At 47.1% G+C, this 21,694-nt stretch overlaps 2 pseudogenes; one reads left to right on the forward strand and one right to left on the reverse strand.

Moving 5' to 3' along the window:
• Positions 1-2,781: 2,781 nt before the first annotated feature.
• On the reverse strand, positions 2,782-12,711 carry LOC134483851 (large ribosomal subunit protein uL2-like; annotated as a pseudogene).
• Positions 7,373-8,220, forward strand: LOC134483852 (large ribosomal subunit protein eL18-like; annotated as a pseudogene).
• Positions 12,712-21,694: the final 8,983 nt, after the last annotated feature.

The raw sequence follows: 21,694 nt of genomic DNA on the forward strand, positions 1-21,694 counted from the left end.
GGATGGAGCTACAGCATGCCAGAGTCACCCAGTGTCTGAGGAAAAATGTAGACATGAGGTGTGTACTGTGTACACACACACCACACACACACACACACATCACACACACACACCACACACACACACATCACACACACACACACATCACACACACACACCACAAATACACACCACACACACATACACACCCCACACACACACCACACACACATACACACACACACCACACACACACACCACAAATACACACCACACACACACACCACACACACACACCACACACACACACACACCACACACCACAAATACACACCACACACACCACACACACATACACACCCCACACACACACACCACACACACCACACACACACAGACACCTCATACACACACACTACACACACATACACACCCACACACACACACCACACACACACACCAGACACACCACACACACCACACACACACAGACACCTCATACACACACACACCATACACACACACCAGACACATCACACACACCACACACACACATACACCCCCCCACACACACACACCACACACACCACAAATACACACAACACACACACACACAACACACACAGACACCTCATACACACACACCACACACACACACCACACACACACCTCATACACACACACACACACCACACATACACACATCACACACACACACAGACACACACACCACGCACACACACACCATACACACCACACACAGACACCTCATACACACACACACCACACACACCACACACAAACACCTCATACACACACACCACACACACCACACACACCACACACACCACACACACCACACCCAGACACCTCATACATACATACCACACACACCACACATACACACACCACACACACACAGACACACACCACACACACATATCACACACACCACACACACACCACACAAACACACACCACACACACTATACACTCACACACACCATACCACACACACACACACACACACACACACACACACACACCACATGCACACACACACAAAACCAGATAATGCCTCAAACTGAAAAGCACAATGCTGCATACATGAGGCTACAGGACTAATAAAAATATCTGAATGCTCTCCTCTCCTGCTTGGGCTTAGGTTGTGGTAACATGGCTAAACAAATCAAGGAGGTCAGGAATGGAACCACTGCGGTGCCTCCAACCCAGAAAACAGTGAAGAGCGTTGAAATCTGCATACAAATACCCTCACTCATTCTGTGACAGAACTGAGAAGAAGAGAGGCGCCTTGGTCATCTGGCATTGTGTTCCTGCGTGCGTGTGTGGTGTGTGTGTGTGGTGTGCGTGTGCGTGTGTGTGTGGTGTGTGTGTGGTGTGTGTGGTGTGTGTGTGTGTGGTGTGTATGTGTGTGTGCGTGTGCATGTGCGGTGTGTGGTGTGTGTGTGTGGTGTGTGTGTGTGTGTGTGTGTGTGTGTGTGTGTGTGTGTGTGTGTGTACGTGCGCATGCGCATGGAAGCAGTGGCTGGCAGAGCCTGGACCTACAACACTGTAGGAATCGTCAGTGGTGAATCACTGCAGTCACGCTGGAGTCTGCTGTCAGAAGTCCAAAGGAACTGAGAGACTAGGAGAAGCGCTATCACTTGAGACATGCCTGACCTGCAAGAAATAGGTTAATTCATGTAAAAAAGAAAAATCTAACAGAGGGCTGGGACACGGCTCAGCAGTTAAGAGTGGAGCTGGATTCCCAGCACACACGTCAGACAGCTCACAGGCACCTTCTACTGCAGCGCTGGGAGACCTGAAGCCTCGGCCTCCGGGGCACCAGCCTCCTATGTGCATACCTCCACCAGACATATAACGAAAAGTAGTAAAATAAGTCCTTTTTAAAAGTACAGCTACCTGAAGGGCTGGGTGTTTGCCCCAGCAGTATAGTACTTGCCTAGTATGTGCAAGGCCTTACATCTTAACTTTTTTTATTATTATACTTCATGGGTATGGCTGTTTTTCCTGTATGTATGTATGTATGTATGTATGTATGTATGTATGTATGTATATGAACTATGTGCAAGGCTAGTCTGTGGAGACCAAAAAATGGCATGTGATCCCCTGGAACTGGAGTTACAAATGGTGTGCGCCACCGGGTTGGAGCTGGGGACCAAAGCTGGGTCCTCTGAGAGGGCAGCCAGCAGTCTGAGCTTTGGAGCTGTTTCTCCAGCCCTGATCCTTCCCCTTCCCTTTCTGCTTGCTTGCTTGCTTTCTTTCTCTCTCTCCCTCTTTCTTTCTTTCTTTCTTTCTTTCTCTCTCTCTCTCTCTCTCTCTCTTTCTTTCTTTCTTTCTTTCTTTCTTCCTTTCTTTCGACAGAGTCTCACTATATAGCCTCAAACTTCTTCTGCCTCAATCTTCCAGCTGCCATTACGACAGTTGGGAGCTGTTTCTTTATAAAAGGATGTTTTAAGCCAGGAATGATGGCACACACCTTTAGTCACATAGCACTTGGGAGCCCGGGCAGGTAGAGCTCTGTGAGTTCAAGGCCACCCTAGTCTACACAGTGAGTTCCAGAACAGGCATGTAGAGAGACCATGTCTCAAAAGAACAAAACAAAAGATGTTTTAACAGAGCCCGTGCCTACAGTTTTAGCACTTTGGAGGCTAAGGCGAGAGGACATCAACTTTTGAGGCCAGCTGAGGCCGCAGTTTTAATGATCAAAAAAAGAAGGTGGTTGAAGAGAAAGAGCCCTGACAAATAACTTGGAGGCCTTTCGATGACGCATCCTCCGTCTTTATTTTTTTTTTTAAAGATTTATTTATTTATTTTGTATGTGAGTACACTGTAGCTGTCTTCTGACACACCAGAAGAGGGCATCGGATTCCATTACAGATGGTTGTGAGCCGCCATGTGGTTGCTGGGATTTGAACTCAGGACCTCTGGAAGAGCAGTCAGTGCTCTTAACCACTGAGCCATCTCTCCAGCCCCCATCCTCCGTCTTTATAACACACTATCTGTACAACTGCAGCCATCAAAGCATGACCATGATTTTTACAACTGAAACTCATAACTTTTATTTAGCTTGCAATTCAGAGAGTGGGCATGGTGCACAGGCTGGTAACCACTCAGAAGAGAGCAGGTGGTTCATAAGTTCGAGGCTGGCCTGGGCTATACAGTGAGTTCTAGTCCAGTGTGGGACACACAGAGTAGGGACAGCCACTGTGCAGCTGCTGACATGGCCATGCAGGCGAGGACACTTACAGGTATGGGTGACAGTCCCACCCTTCAGTTACCCAGATCATAGGCACATGAGTGAGGAAGCCAGATTAGAAGTGGTTTGCACCCCAGCCGTAGAGGTCTTACTGCTGCTTGAGGCTTCAGAGGTCCCAGAGGAGGCTGGGGGAGGGGCAGAGTGTATTGTTGTCCCTTCTGCTCCTTTTAGGCTCCACCCACAGACCCAAGGAGCACCAGGAATATTGTTTTATGCCATGAAACGTGGGGATTTTTTTTTGTTTTGTTTTGTTTCTACTTCTGTTTCACTGTGTAGACCACACGTATCTTCCTGCTCAGCCTGTAACGGAGTGTTGACATTTAAAACATGCACTGGTTTGTTTGATTTTGAGATGGGGTTTTCCTAGGTAGCCCAGGCTGTGCACAAGTCTGCCTCCCCAGTGCAGGCATGCACCAGCACACCTGCTTTATGGTGGGGTTTGGTGCAGTAACGGATAACTGAACTAAACGCTATGGGGCAGGTGTATAGTTGTGTACTAATGTCCTTACAGTAAAACAGAGAATGTCTGTGACTCTTAGAACACTACATTGACCAAAGGACACTAATTCTACAAATGATTGAACTACGAAGTGGCCCTGTTCCAATGTTGAATTAATATATATAATTTCAAGACTATCCAACGAGAAAAGCAAAATGTCTCTCTCTTATCCTTTGGATATTGATGGAGATGCCACAGGAAGAGGATTTCAAGGGATTAAAGGAGCAGACAGGAGATTCTCTGAATAAAAAGGAAGTTGGGCATAATGGCACCAATCCCAGCACTGGTAAAGAAGAAGCAGGAGATCACAAGTTCAAGACCACCCCAGGCTGCATAGCAAGACCCTGCCTTCAAAGAAGGTAGAGGAGGCCAGAGAGTTGGCTCAAGAGGTGAGGGCACCGTGGACAAGCTTGATGGCCCAAGATCAGTGTCTGGAACCTATGAAGCAAGAGAGAACTGTCTCTGATCTCCACTCACTAGTGCACATGAAGCAGGCATGCACTCACGCGCACACACACACACACACACACACACACACACACACACACACACACCACACAGCATTAGGATGGCTGCAAGTGGACTGAGCTGAGATTACAAAACCAGCAGCAAAAAGGCCACAGCTATATTTGGAAGAAGGAAGAGACCAACCCAGGGCTTGGGGTGGATGGTGTAACATCAACAGATGACCAAGAGGAAACAGCACTGCACGGCTTTCATCTTGTTTGCCTTTTCACCCAGAAGATGCTCAGGGTTAACATGACTTAAGGTTGCAGCTGGGGGTTGGGGTGGTACAGGTAGCTGCTGGCATGATGTTCTATTCCCAGGAGAAAGGAGGAGGAGAGCAGAGAGAGCAAGCGAGGAAGGGGGGGAGGGAGGGGGGAGGGAGAGAGAGAGAGAGAGAGAGAGAGAGAGAGAGAGAGAGAGAGAGAGAGAGAACAGTCAAGAGGAAACGGGAAGGGAGAGGGCTTTAACTCCATCAAAGCTGTCTAGACCACAGACTTGGATCCAGTTCTCCCTCTAGATTCCCACAGAAGCTGGCTGCAGCTTTGCAACCAGTGTAGACAACTTTGAGAAATTTGAAAAAACGAAAATACTGAGAATGGTCAATGTCATTCTACCTTGCACTTGTATCTGGAATGATTTAGCCATGACTTTTGATATCAGTCTCCCGTGCGTGGCCCCTTTGCGTGTGTGGCCCCCTTGCGTGTGTGGCAGGGACAGCAGGAAGTTGCATGAGCTGAATGAACTTCACTTCCCTTTCTCCCCGCAGCACCCGAAGCGTTACCATATTGCTGACAGGGAACTCTGGGGGCTTTGTTTGCTTTGGACCTTGATCTCAGGAAGAGAGAGTCTTGGGAAATTGAGATAACATAAGGAAACACGAACACAGGCACAGTCGATTGGGGGCTCCCCGGCAGTTTCGACATTAGCCAAGTGTGCTAATAAACACCTGTAATCCTAGCACCTGAGAGGCATAGGTAGAGGAGCTGGACATTGAGAGCTAGCCTAGACTACAAAGGGAGACTTGATTTCAAAACCTACCAGAGAAGCTGGGCCTGCTGTCACAGGCCTGTAATTACAGCTGCTGGGGAAACTAAGGAAAGGGGAACAGAGCTTCAAAGCCAACGTGGACTCAAGGCTACTCCAGAGCACTCTGGGTGACTCAAAACACACCAGTGAGGATCAGGAGTTCAAAGTCATCCTCAGCAACGTAGCAAGTTCAAGGCCAGCTTCAGCTCCTTGCCTAAAAAAAAAAAAAAAAAAAAAAAAAAGTAAGTAAGCAAATAAAACCAAAAATTGTAGCTAAATAGCAGGGCACCGCCTGGCTTGCACGAGGATTAGAAAAAAAAACAGAAACATATTATAATCTGGCTTAACCCTTTAATCCCAGCACTTGGCAAAGGAATATGAGTTTGAGGTAAGCCTAGACCACACAGTGAGTTCAAGGCTAGCCAGAGCTACACAGAAAGACCCTGTCTCAAAAAAAAGGGAAAAAAAATCCTAAACTAAGCTTTATAGAGTCAGCAAAAATTTTGGAGTATGGAAATTCATTCCTTAATAAAAGTAACAGAAAAAAGATGAAAATCAACTTTCAAACTAAAAGTCCACCAGGCTTGCCCAACCTGAGGAATCCTCAGTTAAGAAGCACTGCCGTGCTGAAGAGAGGGCTCAGCGGTTAGGAACACTGGCTGCTCTAAGGGACTCAAGTTCAATTCCCAGCCAGCACTTGGTGGCTCAGAACCATCTGCAATTCCAGATCAAGTAGATCCCTTTTCTGGTCTTCTGGGACACTAGGCATACATGTGGTGTATAGACATATACAGGCAAGATATTAATTCTCAAAGAATAAAAAAAAAAACTTAAAAAAAAAAGCTGACTCCTGAATGTTGGTAAGACAGGTACTTTTGTGGCTCCTCCTTTTCTTCTTCTTCTTCTTCTTCTTCTTCTTCTTCTTCTTCTTCTTCTTCTTCTTCTTCTTCTTCTTCTTCTTCTTCTTCTTCTTGACAAGTTCTCACTCATCATGTAGCTCTGGCTGGCTTCTGGAGTGATGGATTAAAGGCATAGACCACCATGCCCAGCAACTTTGAGGCCTTTTAAATCGCCTTAATCTAGTAGGATGCAAACTCAAGACCAGCCAGAGCTACATAGCAAACGTCTTTCTCAAACAAACAAACACCTAGGCCAGCAAGCTGACCCAGCAGCTAAAAGCACTTTATGCCAAGCCTGATATTTTTGGGTTGATCCCCGGGCCCCACATGACAGAAGAGAATTAATTCCGAAAAGTTGTTGAGCTGCCTAGTTTATGTCAACTTACTGCAAGCTAGAATTGTCTGAGAAGAGAAAGACTCAATCGAGAAAATTCCTCCAGCTCATTGTGGGTTGGGCCATCCCTGGGCTGGAGGTGCTGATTCTATAAGAAAGAAGGCTGAGCAAGCCAGGAGGTGCAAGCTGGTAAGCCGCACTCCTCTATGCCGGCTGCATTAGCTCCTGCTTCCAGGTCCCACTCAGTTTTGAGTTCCTGACTTGGGTTCCCTCAGTGGACTTTGATTCAGGATATGCAAATTAACGGTATGGCACAGGTGCCTAGGAAGGACTCCCTGCTGTGTCTCCCCCCCCCCCCCAGCTGGGGACCGAACCCAGGGCCTTGAGCTTGCTAGGCAAGCGCTCTACCACTGAGCTAAATCCCCAACCCCAGGATATGCAAATTAAATATACCCTTTCCTCCACAAGTTATTTTGGGTGATGGTGGTTTTTCAAAGCAATAGTAACCCTGACCTGAAACACTTGTCCCCTGGCTACCATATGTATGAGTTGGTATACAGACACACACACACACACACACACACACACACACACACACACAGTTGCTTAATAAATAAATGTAATTTTTAAAAAAGCAGAAATTAAAAAGAAGAGAAAAAGTCCATTTAAAAGCTGGGCAGTGGTGCACATGCCTTTCATCCCAGCACTCAGCAGAGGAAGATGTGTCTCTGTGAGTTCGAGGCCAGCTTGGTCTACAGAGTGAGTTCTGGGACAGCCAGGGCTACACAGAGAAAACTTGTCTCAAAAAACAGACACTTTCTGGACTTGGCCAAGCAGGAGGCACCATCATGGGTGTGAACAATGGCCACAACAAGGACCAGAAGGTTCTGTGGAAAGAGGCCAAGACCAACCGCACCTTCAGTCAGGTTGTGCTGAAAATATTATTTATGATCCTCACTAACTGGCCACTTCTATCCCTGTCCTGGATGACCTGAAGCTAAAGCTTCCTGGACAGGAGAACAAAACCACTGTGGTTGGTGGGGACAGTCACAGAGGATGTACGGATTCTGGAAGTGCCCAAGCTGAAGGTGTGTGCGCTGTGGTGAGCTGCCTGGCCTAAAGACGGATCCTCAAGGCTGGGGGGTAAGATCCTCACCTTCTACCTGCTGGCCCTGGAGTCTCCCAAGGGTGGAGGCACTGGCTCCTTTTTGGTCCTCAGAAGGGCCAAGAGGTATACTGGCATTTTGGCAAGGCCCGGGGAACCTCACACAGCCACACCAAACCTTATATCCAGTCCAAGGGCCCGGAAGTTTGAGCATGCCAGAGGCCAAAGAGCCATCTGAGGCTACAAAAACTAACCCTTGGTCTTACTGTTGATAAAAAAAAAATGGATGTTGAAAACAAACAAATAAACAAACAACTCAAAAAATCCATTTAAATCTCCTTATTCCATCCCCACTGACGCTCAGAACAAACTGAGCCACTCAAGGGGTCGACTTCAACGTCCTATTCCAAAGCAACTGTCTATACTGGGGCTGCACTGTGCACCTCTGGTAACTCCCTTAGAAGCTGTCCACAGGGGTTGGGGATTTGGCTCAGTGGTAGAACGCTTGCCTAGGAAGTGCAAGGTCCTGGGTTCGATCCCCAGCCCCGGAAAAAAAAAAAAAAAAGAAAAAAAAAAAAAAAAAAAAAAGAAGCTGTCCACAGCTGACCTTGCTTGGTGGTTCCAAAGGATCTGATGCCCTCTTCTGGTTATCTTGAGCACAGCGTACACGTGGTGTACATACATACAGGCAGGCAAAATACTCATATGCATAAAACAAAAATTAATAACTCTTAAAAAGAAATAGCTTAGGCAGGTCGCCAATCCAATACAGGGGCAAACAACAAAAACAAGCTCTATGGGATCAGGAGAGGGCTCAGCAGACAAGAGGTCTTGCTGCTCTTGCAAAGGACCCAGGTTCAAGTCTCAGCATTGGGGTTGGGGATTTAGCTCAGTGGTAGAGCGCTTGCCTAGCAAGCGCAAGGCCCTGGGTTCGGTCCCCAGCTCCGAAAAAAAAAAAGAAAAAAAAAAAGTCTCAGCATCTACATGGTGGCTAACAACCATTTGTAACTCCAGTTTCAGGGGATCCAGTGGCCTTTTTGGCCTCCACAGGCATGAGGCACACATGTGCTGGGATTAAAGGCATATGCCACCACCTGTCAATACAACACAACCTAGAGTCTCTCGGAAAGAAAGTGTTAATAAGGAGTCATCTAAGGCTGGCCAGATAGGCAGGCCTGTGAGGATTATCTTGTTAATTGAGATGGGAAGACACACCCTGCATGTGTGTGACCCATTTGCAGGGCTGGGCCCTGGACTGTGTGAGGGGTGAGTAGACCTGAGCATGAGTCATGATGAGTCGAAACAGATGTTTCGAGCTCTGGCCACTGTGACGTCCCTGCAGTAATGCACAGTAATTCGTAAGCCTTAAGATAAACCCTTCCCACCATTTTGTTGAGGTATTCTTCACAGCAACAGAAATGGACGTAGAACTCCTACCTCGTGCAAGGCTCTGCCCTCTCTCTTTCCATCTCAAGCATTACAAAGCAAACACTAGAGATGCTCAAGGAGCTAGAGGGAACCATGCTCAAAGATGGGAGAGAAAGGGATGGATAGATAGCTCAATGGTTAAGTGCAAAGGCTGTTCTATGGACCAGCATTCAATTCCCAGCACCCACATAGCAGCTCAAGTAATTATGTGTAACTCCAGTCCAGGGCACCCAACTCGTTTTTTAGGCACTGCACACATGTGGTGCCTGGAAATACACAGACAAAACTCCCATATACAAACAATAATAAACTAATGGAGGACAAGGTGGGCTGCGGAGAGATGGCTCACTGGCTAAGAGTACTCGTTGTTCTTGCAGAGGACTGAGGTTCAGTCCCCAGTACCCACTTGGCAGCTGACAACTGTCTGTAACCCCAATCCCAGAGGATCAGATGTCCTCTCTGGACTCTCTATGCACTGCCAGTACATGGCACACAAACATACATTCAGACAAAATACCATACAGATAAAGTAAAAATAAATAAATCTGTTGGCTTGAAACCCAACACTCTGGAGGCTGAAGCAAGCAGATCTCTGAGTCCCAGGCTGGCTTGATCTATACAGCAAGTTCCAGGCTAGCCTCATCTATGTAGGGAGACGCTGTCTCAAATCAAATCAAATCAAATCAAAACAAACAAACAAAAGAGTCTGACTACTTTCCAACTTTTGTGAAAAGTGTTGATCTGCACATCTAAGAAACTAGGTGATAACTGTGAAGAGACCCACAAAGAGACCATCAGTAAACACACTAACAGACTGTGACAAGGAGCAAATCTTGGCACCAGCAAGAGAAAAGTCCTCATGGTGGACAAGAAAACCTAACTTCATGAACAACACAAGAGGCCCAGCAGCAGGATGGGGGCACATTCCAAGTACATCCCACAAAACAGCAAGCCACGCAGAGTGGCTCCCATTTGGAATCTTGACACCTGGTCTTGATACCTGGAAAGCTGAGGCAGGGGGATTGCCATGAGTTTGAAGCCAATCTGGACTATATAGTTAAACTCAGGTTAGTCAAGGCTACATAGCAAGATCTTGTCTCAAAAGAACCCACAAATAAGACAGTAATAAATAAATAAATAAATAAATAAGTGACAGTTGATTATTGCTGTTCATTGTACTTCTATTTTGGAAAGTCATTACAAACACAAGGTTGACAAATGCTGAACCAGACCTAGTAGCACATGCCTGTACTATCCAGCTAGTGTAGAGGCTGAAGCAGGAAGATCAAAAGTTCAAGGCCTGCTTTCTAGTGAGTTCTGAGCCAGCCTGGGCTACATAAAAAGACCCTGTCTGAAAATAAAAAGGTCTGGTGATAGAGTATGCATGAGGTTAGATTTAATTCCCAATATCCCCCCTCTCTCACACACACTCACACACACACTCACACACACACATTCACACTCACACAAATAAACACACACACACACACACACACACACACATACACACACATACACACACGGTCCAGTAAGACGGCTCATAAAGCTAGATGGTCTGAATTTGTTGATCTCCAAAGCCCACAAGATGAAAAGAATTGACGTCTTAAAGTTGTTCTCCGACTTTCACATACACTTGGTGGTATGGGTGCATGCACACACTCACACACCAAATAAACAATACATACATACATACATACATACATACATACATACATACATATTTTCAAAAGTTTAAAGCTGAACATTGGTCTTAGGGGGAAAACCACGCCATTAAGGAAAATGCCCGGTACTGATTCATTAGCCATGAACTCGTGATTAATAACAACATAACTCAGGCCTGAGCTCAGCTCACGGATTTTCTCCAGAACAACACACCTAAGCCTCTGTGGGAAGTGCCAGGCAGCATCTCATCACTACAGCTGGGGGCAGCATTAGCACTAATGAAGAACACAGGATGTGGCATTAAATTAAAGGACAGATACGTTGGTGCACTTACAAGTAGAGGCAAAAGGATCAGAAATTTAAAGCTAGAAGAGGCCTTGCCTCAAATGAACAAACAGCTAGACACAGTCGAACATGCCTGTAACCTCAGCTACTCAGAGGCTTCTGACACAAGAGGGTTCGGAAATTCAGGTCTAGCCTGGGGAACTAGCATCTCTCAAAAAAAAAAAAAAAAGTTAACAGTTAGGACTAAAAGATGACTCAGTGGGTAAAACCACTGGCCAAGGCTGATTACTTGAGTTCAATTTCTGGGGAAAAAAAAATGATGAAAGATGAGAACCAACTCCTGAAAGCTATTCTCAGACCTCCACACACATTCTATGGCATGTGGATACTCATACACACACACACACACACACACACACACACACACACACACACACGTAACTCAGTAGTAGACTGCATCTTTACTGTGTGACAGCATGGAATAAAACAGACTAAAGAAAACAGACCACCAAGACCTGTATGACACTGACCTGCAATTCTTTTTTTTTTTCCCCCCGGAGCTGGGGACCGAACCCAGGGCCTTGCGCTTGCTAGGGCCTTGCGCTTGCTAGGTAAGCGCTCTACCACTGAGCTAAATCACCAACCCCGCAATTCTTTTTTTTTTTTTTTTTTTTTTGCCAAAGCACATACTTTATTAGCTCCTGAACTCTAGTTCTTCTCCTGTACAGTTTTGGTTCCACGTAGCCGTCCAGTCCGGCGGGTAGCAATGAGACCCACTTTGCGCCCAGCAGGGGCATCTCTTTGGATAGTGGAAGGTTTGCCAATGTGCTGGAGGTTACCACCTCCAAAGGGATGCTCCACAGGGTTCATGGCAACACCCCGCACACGTGGCCAGCAGTTCCTCTTTGCCTTGTACTTGTGGTAGGCACGGCCAGCCTTTAAGATAGGCTTGTCCATTCTGCCCCCACCAGCCACGACACCAACAACAGCTCTGTTAGCAGAGGAAATGACCTTCTTGGACCCTGAAGGCAGCTTCACTCGGGTCTTCTTGGTCTCTGGGTTGTGGGAGATGACTGTGGCATAGTTCCCGGAGGCTCGTGCCAGTTTGTCCCTGTCCCCAGGCTTCTCCTCCAAACAACACCTGATAGTACCCTCAGGCATGGTGCCCCCCGGCAAGACATTGCCAATATTCAGCTGGGCCTTCTTACCGCAGTACACAAAACTGTCCGGTGTGGATTCCTTCTGCGGCGATGAACAGCTCCGTCGGCTTCTTGAATCGGCAGGGATCACGAAAGACCACTTTCGCGAGGGGAGCGCCGCGGCCAGGTTCATGAATGATGTCCTTTACTATGCCTTTAATGTAACCGTGTCGCTCCGCAAAGTCCACAGAACGCAGACGCATGGCGCCCTTACGGTGCTTCACCTGCGCACGAAACGCAGGAAACACAGAACCTGCACTTTTCCTCTGTCCTCAAATCACACGGCCCATGGCGGCGAGTCTGCCGGCAAGCAAGGCTGAAAGAGCCTGACCTGCAATTAATTCTAAGGCAGGAGGATTGCATGTCTGAGCTGTAAAGTGAAACCTTTAAAAAAAAAAAAAAAAAAAAAAAAACAAGCCAGACTTGATGTGAATCCCTAATCCCAGCAATGGGAAAGCAGAGACATGTGGATCTCTAAGTTTGAAGCCTGTCTGTTGTACACAGTGAGCTCCAAGCCAGTCAAAGCTACATAGTGAGGCCTTGTCTCAAAACAGAACAAAAAGGAGAGGGGAGAGGGGAGAGGGGGAGAGGGGAGAGGGGAGGAGAGGGGAGAGGGGAGAGGGGAGAGGGGAGAGGGGAGGGGAGGAGAGGGGAGAGGGGAGAGGGGAGAGGGGAGAGGGGAGAGGGGAGAGGGGAGAGGGGAGAGGGGAGAACACTAAACCTGGTTCTTTAAGCTAAAAGATGGAAATCTGACCCCACAAGAGCAGCAGCAAAGACAAGGCCTCCTTGAAAGACAGCGTTAGTGTTTAGAGTTTTTGCCCTATCCTTGGAATACTTTATAAGCAGTTGCACTGAGCACACTGGCTCGGAGCAGCGTCCCAAGTACTTAGGGAGCTGAAGCCGACAAACCTGCAAGTTCCGGTCTGAGATACAGAGCCAGACTCAGTCTCAAAACAACAACAATAACCCAAAATGCCCGTCTCTCAGGGATGTGTAAGGATGCAGTCACGGCACCTACACGCAGGGTAGCGACCTCGCTGAGGTTTGATCTGACAGAACTGAGAGAGGGAAGAGATGATTCTATCAGCAACAGTGAGAGACTTCAGTGCTGCAAGTGAACAAAAGACTTGAACACTGTGCACAAGCCAAACCTAAGGGTCACCAGGCAGACACGCGCCCAGTGACAGATGTGCACAATACCACAGAGATGTCCTCCAGAACAGACCGTATGCCAGGCTTCAGAGCCTCCATGTTTTTCAATCACAAGAGCTCAAAATAACAACAAAAGGAATTAAGGGAATTCAAAAATATGTGGAAACTAGGCAACACTATCCAAGAACTAAAAAACCAAAAGGAAAATCGCACAGGAAGTAGAAAGCACGTTGGGATAAATGAAGATGAGTTGACAACCACAGCCCACGGACTGTGGGGCCAAGGCGACAGCACACAGGTGGAGTTCTGGCACTTGGAGGGCAGGGGCAGTGGTTTCACAACTGGAGGCCAACCAGGGCCCCATCACGAAGATGATATTAAGTTCACACAGCTATTATTAAATGAGTAAGATCGGGCATCATTTTCCTCACTGGTTAGCCGTGACCCACCTCGCACAGAGATACACAGTGTGGGGGTTTGAATGAGAATGGTCTCCATAGGCTCATCTATTTCAATGTTTGCTTCCCAGCGGGCTGTGTAGGAAGGATGAGGAGCAGTGGCCTTGTTGGACAAGGTGAGCTCAGGGGAGTGGGCTTTGAGATCTCAAAAGCCTATCCCAGGTCCAGTTTCTCTCTACCCACAGATCAGGGCAGCTTTCTCAGCTCCTTCTCCAGCACTGCACCTGCCTGCTGTCATGTTTCCTGCCAGGATGATAATGGACTGAACCTCTGAAAGTGTAAGCCAGCCCCAATTAAATGTTTTCTTTTTATAAGGGTTGCATTGGTTACCATATCTCTTCACAGCAATAAAAAGGTGACTAAGACACTCAGTGAGTGTATAATTTTGTGCGTGTGTTTTTTTTTAATTTATTTTATGTATATGAGCACACTGTCGCTGTCTTCAGACACACCAGAAGGTGGCATCGGATGCCATTACAGATGGTTGTGAGCCACCATGTGGGTGCTGGGAATTGAACTCAGGACCTCTGGAAGAGCAGTCAGTGTTCTTAACCACTGAGCCATCTCTCCAGCACCCACATGTGTGTGTTTTCTTGAGACAGAATCTTGTTCTACAACTCAAATTGGCCTGGAACTGACTTTGTAACCCAGGCTGGCCCTAGACACTCCATCCTCTTGCCTTAGCCCCCAGGAACCAGGTATATGGCTATGCACCACTGTCCTGGAAATGAATACATACTGAAACAGTAGCTGCTTGTGTCTGTAGCTCACAGGATGACATTTTGTAAGAGGTTCAGGAGCTTAAGGTTACCAATAGTTCTGTAACAAGTTTAAGGCCAACCTACATAAGACTCTGTCTCAAAAAACAAATGAAGGAACAAACAAACAAATAAATAAAACCAAAAGAGAGTTGGAGAGATGGCTCAATGGTTAAGAGCATTTGATTGCAGGTCCTAATTTCAATTCCCAGCAACTACATGGTAGCTCAAACCATCTGTAATGGGACCCGATGCCCTCTTCTGGTGTGTCTGAAGACAGTGTACTCATAATAAATACATTTAAAAACAAGCAAACAGGGGTTGGGGATTTAGCTCAGTGGTAGAGCGCTTGCCTAGGAAGCGCAAGGCCCTGGGTTCGGTCCCCAGCTCTGAAAAAAAGAACCAAAAAAAAAAAAAAAACAAAAAAAAAAACAAGCAAACAAACAATCTTGCAGCCTCCACATACGTAATCATTACAGTGCATTAACCCTCCAACAAGCCTATAAAGACAGACTGTGATGAACTTCTCTGAAGAAAACACCATAAGCCAGGCGCACAAGTAGCTCAGGTTGGAGATCTGGGAGAGGCCTTTATAGAAGTGAAGAAAGCATTGGGCCAGCCAGGCAGTGGTGGTGCAGGCCTTTAAACCCAGTACTGGGGAGGCAGAGGCAGGCGGGCCTCTGAGTTTGCAGCCAGCCTCATTTATAGTTCCAAGATGGCCAGAGCTACACAGAAACAAACCTTGTATTGAAAAGCCAAAAGGAAGATGGAGGAGGAGGGGCGGGGGAGGAGGAGAAAGAAAGAAAGAGGGTGATGGGGTGGGTTGGGGTGAGGTAGGGGAGCCAATGCCTCTACCTCCATGGGTACTGTACTTAGATGTGTATACCCACACAAAGACACATGTATACACAGTAAAAATAAAATAAGAAGGCGGGGAATGGTGGTGCAGGCCTTTAATCCCAGCACTCAGGAGGCAGAAATAGGCAGATCGCTGTAAGTTTGAGGCCAGCCTGGTCTACAGAAAGAGCTCCAGGGCAGCCAGAGTTACACAGAGAAACTCTGTCTTGAAGTTTTCCCCAAGGGCTGGAGAGATGGCTCAGTGGCTAAGAGCACTGACTGCTCTTCCAGAGGTCCTGAGTTCAAATCCCAGCAACCACATGGTGGCTCACAACCATCTGTAGTGGGGATCCGATGCCCTCTTCTGGTGTGTCTAAAGATAACAACAGTGTATTCACATACATACAATAAATAAATCTTAAAAAAAAAAACCTCCCCCAAAAAATAAATAAAACAAGAGGACCTGAATTTGAATCCCACACTCATGTCAGGTGGTTCACAACTCCCTGGAACTTCAGCTTCAGAGGATCCAACGCCCTCGCCCTCTTCTGGCCTCTGCACACATGGGGCATTCACTCACAAAGACACACACTGCACATCCATGCATAAGATAACATAGGTGGGGTTGGAGATTTAGCTCAGTGGTAGAGCGCTTGCCTAGGAAGCGCAAGGCCCTGGGTTCGGTCCCCAGCTCTGAAAAAAAGAAAAAAAAAGATAACATAGGTGGTGCTGGAGAGATGGTTCAGTGACTAAGAGCACTGGCTGCCCTTGCAGAGGACCTGGGTTTTGTTCCCAGCACCACATGGTTCTGGGGGTCCAATGCTCTCTCCTGACTTTCGTGGGCACCTGGCAGGCACATGGAGCATATATATGGTTTACTTTACTGTCACTGAGATAGACCTAAATGACCAAGGCAACTGATAAAAGCAAGCTTTTTTCTTTTTTCGGAGCTGGGGACCGAACCCAGGGCCTTGCGCTTGCTAGGCAAATGCTCTACCACTGAGCTAAATCCCCAACCCCAAAAGCAAGCCTTTTTTTTTTTTTTTTTTTTTTTTTTTGGTTCTTTTTTTCAGAACTGGGGACCGAACCCAGGGCCTTGCGCTTCCTAGGCAAGCGCTCTACCACTGAGCTAAATCCCCAACCCCAAAAAAAGCAAGCCTTTTATAAGCCCTAATTTGGGACTTACAGTTACAAAGGGTTAGAGTCCATGGCTGTAATGACAGGGAGTATGGTAACAATCAGGAAGGCATGATTCTGGAACAGTATTGCAAGATTACACCTTAAGACACAACCAGGAGTTGGGGAGGAGAGAGGCAGGAGAGAGAGAGAGAGAGAGAGAGAGAGAGAGAGAGAGAGAGAGAATGACTCAGAATGCAGTGAGTCTTTTGAAACCCATCCCCAGTGACCTTCAACAAGGACACACCTCCTCATCCTCTCAAACAGTCCTACCAACTGGGAACCAGTTATTAAAATCTATGCATCTATGGGGACCATTTCCCTTCAGAGCACCACTCTTACCCATGAGCTGCTAGAGAACACAATTCCCAAGTCCTTTCGTTCTCTGTGGTCCAATGTCTGCTTTTCCTCAGCTAAACGTAAATGTCTCATTTCCTTCATTTGGCTGGTACGGGGACTGTAGGAGAGATACACATGAAGGTGACTGTTGGAGAATAGATGATCAGTCTACTGTAGTTAATTCTGAGACAGGGTCATTTATGTAGTTCTGTCTTGGGACTCGCAGTGTAGACCAGGCTGTCCTGGAACTTACAGAGAACTGCTTGCCTCTACCTCTCAAGTGCTGAGATTAAAGGTGACCCCCACTACTTTAGTTAAATATTGATCTGAAAAGGAATCTGAGAAATTTCAAAATCCCAGCCCAATCCTTAAAGGAAATTCCAATCTCAGCCACTAGGGGGAGAACGCAGTCGCGCTCCCTTACCCAGAGGCCTGAGGATGGTGGCATGTCCCGCCCACCTCTCCAGCCTTTCCCTTGTACCGGGAAACTCCGCTCAAGAAATCCCACTTAAAGAGGAACCCCATGGTGCTCTCTGAGTCACTGTATTCTCCTGCAGTAGCAATATGATCTGGCAAAGGTCCCTCCAGAGCTTTCCCTGCTTCCCGAGGAGCATCCAAAGTCGGCCTGAAGCTAAGATCGTCATCAGTCTGGCTTGCCTCATTGTGGCTCTCCAGGACCTCCCGTGGTTCCTGAAAGGACAAGCTCCTGCCTCTATCCCTTTACCTACGCTGTTCCCTTTCCTCAGTGTCCTTTCTCCATCTCTAGCTTCTGCAACCTCACTTATGTTTCAGTGACTAAAGGCCACCTCCACAGCCATGCGGTGGTGGCCCATGCCTTTAATCTCAGCATTTCGGAGGCAGAGGTAGGCAAGACAGATCTCCATGAGTTGGAAGCCAGCCTGGTCTACAGGGTGAGTCCAGGACAGCCAGGGCTACATAGAGAAACCCTGCCTCTAAAAACCAAAATAAATTAAAAATAAAATAAAAGGCCACCTCCTCAATTCTCCTGAAGGTGACCTTGCCACCTCCTCCCCCAGCTTTTGAAGATTTACTTTTGATGTATTTTCTCCTGATATGACCCAGGCTGGTCTTCAACCTGCCTCAGTCTCTTAAGTGCTGTGTTTTCAGGCATTTGCCACCACAGCTGGTACGGTGAGGTTTTACTCCAGCCAGTTTGGCTGCGGCAAGTTCCGGGTCTTTGGTAAGAGCCTGTACCTTACAGCAATCTTCCATCAGCCTAGCCTAGAATGTTGCTCAAAGTGCCATATAATTAAGCCTATCGAAGCAATTACCAAAGAAGTCATCGACCTAATCGGTACCTCTTAGTGACTTGGGAGCTCTGGGGAACTGGCAGCTCAGCCTCATTGGCCATAGGTCTGACTCTGAACACTCAAGATTAGTTCTGTTGTCTCTTGATCTATAATTGGTACAAGTGCTTTCTCCCTTGTTTCTTCTGGGGAGAAACAAGCCTAGGTCCTGCGTGTTTGTGAGGCTTCCGTGATGGCAGCATCTGAGGGTGCCTTCCATAGGAGCCACCGATGGTTCTGAGACAATATGGCATCTGAGAGAGCCTCTGTGTGAAAAGACATTTTACAGTGGTGGCCCCTTCTTGACTTAAGTTAGCCAACTTAATTCTCAGACTCCCCGTATGTTAAATGATGGAGTCATTTAAAAACAAGAGGCTGGGAGAGATGGCTCAGCAGTTAAAAGCATGTAATGTTCGCCCAGAGGGTCTGAGTTGCCAGCGCCCATATCGGGTGGCTTACAACCAACTGTATGTAACTCCAGCTTCAGGGATCCAATACCTTCCAGCAGCTATACTTGTGTGTACATATACACAGAGAGACACAACTTTAAAACAATATATTTTTTTTCCAAGACAGGGATTCTCTGCCTAGCCGTGGCTGTGCTGGAGCTGCTCTGTAGACCAGGCTAGCCTCAAACTGCCACCCAAGAGCTGGGATTAAAGGAATGCATCACCACTGCCCAGCAATCAATCAATCAATCAATCAATCAATCAATCATTTGAAAGTCACTGCAGCAGGCCTAGCATCAGAAGGTTCTTGAGCCACATTATCCAATGTCTGTCACTGCCTGTTGACTTTGTGACCATGGCCATGTCTACGTCCATGAAGTTCACCACACTGACTATCGAGCATTTAGAACTTGGCTACTGCAATCAGGAAATCCAGTGTCTGACTCTGTAGCTCAGCTCAACCTCTGCAGCCTATGGTTCCAGCCTCCAGACCGTTGGCATTACAGATGTCACCTGCACTTTTCTTTTTAGCAGAATCTGAGAAGGCCAAGGGTGAGTCTCCGGGGCAGAGGGGAGATACAGGGAAGGGACAGGCCGGAAGCTACCCCAATGTGACCTGCTCCAAAGCATCTCTGAAGCCAGCGGCTGTGAGGAACACTTCCCAAGTGAAACACATCACTTGAACAGTTCCAGCCAGGGGCAGGGGCAAGAATCTTGGAAGTCAGATGACTTCTGGGGGATGCTTACTGAGTGTCCAAGTTAGGGATAAAACACCATGAACAAGTTGGAGAGGAAAGGGTTTATTTGGCTTCTACATTGTAGTCCATTACTGAAGGAAGTCAGGACAGCAACTCAAACAGGGCTAGAACCCGGAGGCAGGAGTTAAAGCAGGCCTTGGAGCTGGAGACATGACTCAATGGTTAAGGGCACTGACTGCTCTTCCAGAGGTCCTGAGTTCCATTCCCAGCAACCACATGGTGGCTCACAACCATCTGTAATGAGATCTGATGCCCTCTTCTGGTGTCTTTGAAGACAGCTACAGTGTACTCATATAAAATAAGTAAATCTTAAAAAAAAAAAAAAAAAAAAAAGCAGAGGTCTTGGAGGAGTGCTGCTTACTGGCTTGCTCCTCATGGCTTGCTCAGTCTGCTTTCTTATACAACCCAGGAGCAACTGCCCAGGGGTGGCCCAACCCACAATGGGCTATACCCTTCCCTATCAATCACCAATTAAGAAATCATCCTACAGCCATATCTTGTGGAGGCATTTTCTCTCTCTCTCTTTTTTTTTTTTTTTTTTTTTTTTGGTTCTTTTTTTTCGGAGCTGGGGACCGAACCCAGGGCCTTGCGCTTCCTAGGTAAGCGCTCTACCACTGAGCTAAATCCCCAGCCCCCTCTCTTTTTTTAAAAAAATATTTTATTTTTTATTTATCATATATGAGTACACTGTAGCTGTCTTCAGACACACCAGAAGAGGGCATCAGATCTCATTACAGATGGTTGTGAGCCACCATGTGGTTGCTGGGATTTGAACTCAGGACCTCTGGAAGAGCAGTCAGTGCTCTTAACCTCTGAGCCACCTCTCCAGTCCATGGAGGCATTGTCTCAATTGAAGTTCCATCCTTTCAAATGACTCTAGCTTGCGTCAAGTTGAAAAGCTAGCATCGGGCTGGAGAGATGGCTCAGTGGTTAAGAGCACCTGACTGCTCTTCCAGAGGTCCTGAGTTCAATTCCCAGCAACCACATGGTGGCTCACAACCATCTGTAAAGAGATCTGACGCCCTCTTCTGTTGTACTTATATATAATAAATGAATAAATCTTAAAAAAAGAAAGAAAGAAAGAAAGAAAAGCTAGCATCACACGGAGTTATTAAAGACTGAAGACTGAAAGGGGAAAATAAGTAGACTCTTAAACTCCGGCAGGCCTTGCTGGGAGCAGGGGTAGAGGGCTGAGGAATGCAAGGGTGTGCAGTAAGACTTTATTGTTAACTTCATGACAGTTTAGAGAGGCAAGGACCTAAACAGGTGACAACCTGCTTTCTTATAGAACCCAGGACCACCAGGCCAGGGGTGCCCCCACACCTTCCCCATCAATCAGCAGTTAAGAAAATGCCCTGCAGCCACACCTTACAGATGCATTTTCTCCACCGAGGCTCCCTCCTTTCGAACGACACTAGCGTTCCAGCAGTGTAGGACCATGAGGCACGCAGGAGCACCTGCACGGATGTGGAGCCAAGTGGTCCACTGATTGCCTGGGGGTCAGGGCAGGTCCAACTCCTGTGGGTGCTGCTGGTTAAGGAGATGCCTGGTTCTAGGTTATCCAACTTTCCGAATCTGATGACCCCACCACCACCACTCTAGCTTTGCTAAGCATACAGATCCCTCCCTACCCCCAGGGCCAAACCCTGTCAGTACGAATTTTGGACTTAACTGAGTATGATGTTACAGGCCTGTGATCACAGCACCTTCACACATGCGCACATACAACACAGCCACAAACATTAAATAACAGAACAAATTTTAAAAATGGTTTGGGGGTTGGGGATTTAGCTCAGTGGTAGAGTGCTTGCCTAGCAAGCACAAGGCCCTGGGTTCGGTCCCCAGCTCCGAAAAAAAGAAAAAGGAAAAAAAAAAAAAAAGAAAAAAAAATGGTTTGGGGCTGGAGAGATGGTTCAGCGGTTAAGAGCACTGACTGCTCTTCCAGAGGTCCTGAGTTCAATTCCCAGCAACCACATGGTGGCTCACAACCAACTGTAATGGGATCTGATGCCCTCTTCTGGTGTGTCTGAAGACAGCTACAGTGTACTCACATACATGAAATAAATAAATCTTTAAAAAAAATTTTTAGCATTCTTATGGTAACATCTTTGCTTACCTAACCATCTTACTAGCCTCGATCCAGGGTCTTGATTTTGCTGTTTGGCACGCGCACGTGTGTGTGTGTGTGTGTGTGTGTGTGTGTGTGTGTATCTGTGTCTGTGTGTGTCTGTGTGTGTGTCTGTGTGTGTGTAAGAGA

The sequence above is a fragment of the Rattus norvegicus genome, chromosome 1, assembly GCF_036323735.1.
Source record: "Rattus norvegicus strain BN/NHsdMcwi chromosome 1, GRCr8, whole genome shotgun sequence".
Taxonomy (NCBI): Eukaryota; Metazoa; Chordata; class Mammalia; order Rodentia; family Muridae; genus Rattus; species Rattus norvegicus.